Below are 3,865 nucleotides of genomic sequence, written 5' to 3'. Positions count from 1 at the left end.
GTTTAATAGAATTCCTTACCCGAATTTCTGTGTTCGCGGACCATAATTAGAGTCAAATTTTCCTCAATTCGGGATTCTAAACCGGTGACTTGAGACACCATAAATTATCCCAAGTGGCGACTCTGAATAAATAAATAAATCTCGTTTCTATTGTCACTTAAATTGGATAAAACTCCCTTATACCATTTGGGGGGTAGTAAAAAGGAGGTGTGACAGCTCTGGCGACTCTGCTGGGGATAAGAACCCAGAATTTCTGGTTCAGGGTTCAGAATTAGAGCTTAGAATATTTTATATAATTGGCTTTATTTATTATTTGGTTTATTTGAACCTAATGTGCTAAATTCCGCTTTTTTACCGCTTGATATTGCTGAACTGTATATAAATTGTTACGAAACCCTCCTCTCTCTGAGTCTTCTACATCATCTGGGAAGTGTGAACTTCGTGTGACTTCTTTTCTGTTAGAGTTATATCCCAATTTTAGAACGAGGTTCGGACAAGCTGCAAAGTCGGTGAAGCTTCTGTATTCCCGATACGCTGCCCCCCCCCTCGGCTCGAGCTGTTCGCTCGGGTAAGCCAAGTCTAGAACAAATAAACCCAGGTTTTTATTCCTAGAATAACATAGCCTCATGCCGGATCCCTAGTAGGAACACTTGTTTGCATCACGTGCATCTGACTTTAGGGACTCAACACAGGGGTTGGGTTCGATTATGACAGGTGTACCCAAAAAATAAAAGATCATCCTGATGCATCCTAATGTGCTACATGTTGCAATCTTCAAGTAAAAGGGTCATTTGGTGGACCAATAATAGTTGAGGGCAAATGAAAAAAAGGGAAAAAAAAGAGGGTGAAGTGTGAGAATAAAACAAGTAGGGCCCAGTTGTGTTTTCTGTCACATTTTACTACTCTTTAGAAATGGGAATCGGCAGCAGCTTCCGGTCAACGTGATTTTACCAAAAAAACCATTAAATCTCAGTTTATTCTTGTTTTACCCCTAATCCTCAATATAGCATTGCGTTGAAAAATTATAAAAAACCCTACATCCTCTTACAAAATAAGACACATTTTTCTTCCCACTCTGACGCGTGGGTGCTTAGCAAAATTTTGGCGCCTCTGTTGTTCATCTTCATCTTGCCACCACTTTCTCTGTTTTTCTCTAACTTCCTCCTCTGTTCTCTTCGTTCTGTTATAAATTTCCATCTTTATCAATCCTTTATCTCCAATCCTTATTATAAATTCCTAACTTTTGGATTTTTTCTAATATCGGTAACATATCTACTCTTTCTGATACTTTACATATATGATTAGGTTACTTGAAGTTCTTTGCTTCTTGATTAAAAAGGGTAAGTTTTTTATTTGATTACTTTCTTTTTTATCAGGAGTAAAAGTTGATACTGATGTCAACTACCAAAAAAGCTTAGAACTAACTAACCTTTATGGGCTAGAAATTCAAGGAGGATATCTGCTTCATAAGACAGTTCGTTGGAAAAGAGTGAATAAATATGGTGGAATATTGACGAAGAATGAGAGTCGCTTTTTGTATTTCACCGGATTGAAGAGAAATCCAAGTTCGGGTAGAACAATGACTCACGCTCATTTTCCACAGATAGTAACTTTTAAAGTTGTTCTTTAAGCTATTGCCATAAATTACAAATTAGTGCACTTATTCAGTAGTGTACCAAAGTAGAGTCTCTTGATGGAGAACAACTTATACACTAAATTCAATTGAATTTTGATGTCTGTTTGGTTAAATTTTCAATTGACCTGGAATTCCACTTTTCTAACTTGGCTTAACTGAATTTCAATGTCAACATAAGGTACACAAAGAAACTTAGGTAACAAACTATAAGTGAATGATGGGACAATGATAGAATTCCTTTATCCACAGTTATGTAGAATCTTCAACCTTTTGCTTAAAATTTAAAAGTACTGCCCATAGGTTTTTTTTCTTTCCCCTGTCTTGCTTTTTATCACACCAAGTGGGTAATGACTTATCGTAGAAACAATTAAGTGAATTTTGTGTTGTTACTTCATCTAATATTTCACCTATTTGGATATTGTTTATAATTTACAGTTTATATGACAAGATGGACGCTCTTTGGGTTATCTTAGATAAAATAAACTACGACTAATTTATCATAATTTATTATGTTAATATTAAGTATTCAATATTTTATAATGGTATGTTTAATAATCATACATGTTTATAACAAAATAAATATGGTGAAATAGTTGTATCGTCTTTTACTCATTATAGTTAATTGTTGTTTTTCCTGTATCTTTGCTATTTGATAAAAAATCATAATTTTACTGTTGTATAATGATGTTTAGGACAATCGAAGTACCAGTAGTTGCAATAAAATCAGATTAATGGATAGTCGACAATCCAAAAAGAGCCCTCGCTTGGTGACAGAACCTCATGATGTGAATATCAAACACCCTAAAATAGACGTTTCTTTGGGAATGACATTGAGAGAAGAAAAGTTATTGCAACGATGCCTGAAAATTCACGAGGCAACAACTAAACGCCTTCTTGCAACCACAAATAATATCAATCGCATTAGAACAATATCTCATATAGATGATAATGTTAATATTGGTCTGTCTTGTTCCTCTTCACAAACAGGTTAGAACATCAAATGCTCTATCCTTTTCGTTGCTTCTATAATACATGCATACATAATTATTATAAATATGTCATCTTTACGAGCATGATCTTTACTTTTGTGACGATCCGGCCAGTCGTCTCATGAGTTACTGCTTCGTTTCCCCCATTTCTACTTCATTATGCTTCATTATCCGTGTTTTATGTGATCAAGTTGATTAGTTTGTGTTCGAAGAGGATTTGGTAAGAAATGAGACGCTTAGTCTCTTTTAAGAAGGTTTAAGTTGGGAAAGTCAACCGGATGTTGACTTATATGTTAGAGGACTTGGATGCGAGTTTCGATGGTTCGTTTAGCTTCGGGAGGTGATTTGTGACTTAGGAGCGCAATCGGAATGGGTTTTGGAGTTGTAGAGAAGATTTAGGCTTGAATTGGCGAAGTTGATATTTTGGTGATTTTCGGTTGATAGACGAGATTTTGATATAGGGGTCGGAAAGTAATTCTGAGAGTTGCAGTAGCTTCTTTGTATCATTTGGGATGTGTGTGCAAAATTTCAGGTTATTCGGACGAGATTTGATAGACTTTTTGATCAAAAGCATAATTTAAGAGTTCTTGAAGTTCTTAGGCTTGAATCCCATGTTAAATTGGTGATTTGATGTTGTTGTGAGCATTCCTAAGTTTTGAAAAAGTTAGAACGATATCATGGGATGTGTTGGTACAATTGATTTGAAGTTCCGGGAGTTCCGGTTAGGTTTCGGGTAGGTTCCAGGATGTTTTAGGCCAAAAATCATAGCTGTAGCAGGTCTAGAAGAGTTGCAGGCCGCGTGGTCCGCACAAAAAGAAGTGCGACTGCGGTATGTGCTATGCGAACCACACAAAATGAAGTGCGACCGTGGTAGGTGCTATGCGGACCGCACAAAATACGGTACGGCCGCGGTGGGGAGCATTTCACTGGTCCTACTTCGGAAGCTCATATCTTTTGATATACAAGGACTTTTGGGATGATTCAAAAATAAAAGTTGTAGTCCTTCGTGTCTAGTTTTCAGGAAGGTAAAGATATCACAATTTGGACATCTGTAGCGAAAGTTATGGCCAAATTACTAAAACCTATCACTGTAGAGGAAAACCTGTGCGGCCGCGGACGTTTTTGTGCGGACCGCACTGCTTTTGTGCGAACCACATTCGATTTTGTGCGGTCCACGGAGGTGAAAATCTGTGGGGTACTCTATAAATACGAGATTTTGGATTTTATTTGATATTTTGAC

This window comes from Nicotiana tabacum, chromosome 5, assembly GCF_000715075.1.
Source record: "Nicotiana tabacum cultivar K326 chromosome 5, ASM71507v2, whole genome shotgun sequence".
NCBI lineage: Eukaryota > Viridiplantae > Streptophyta > Magnoliopsida > Solanales > Solanaceae > Nicotiana > Nicotiana tabacum.
Note: the sequence above shows the minus strand (reverse complement) of the source record.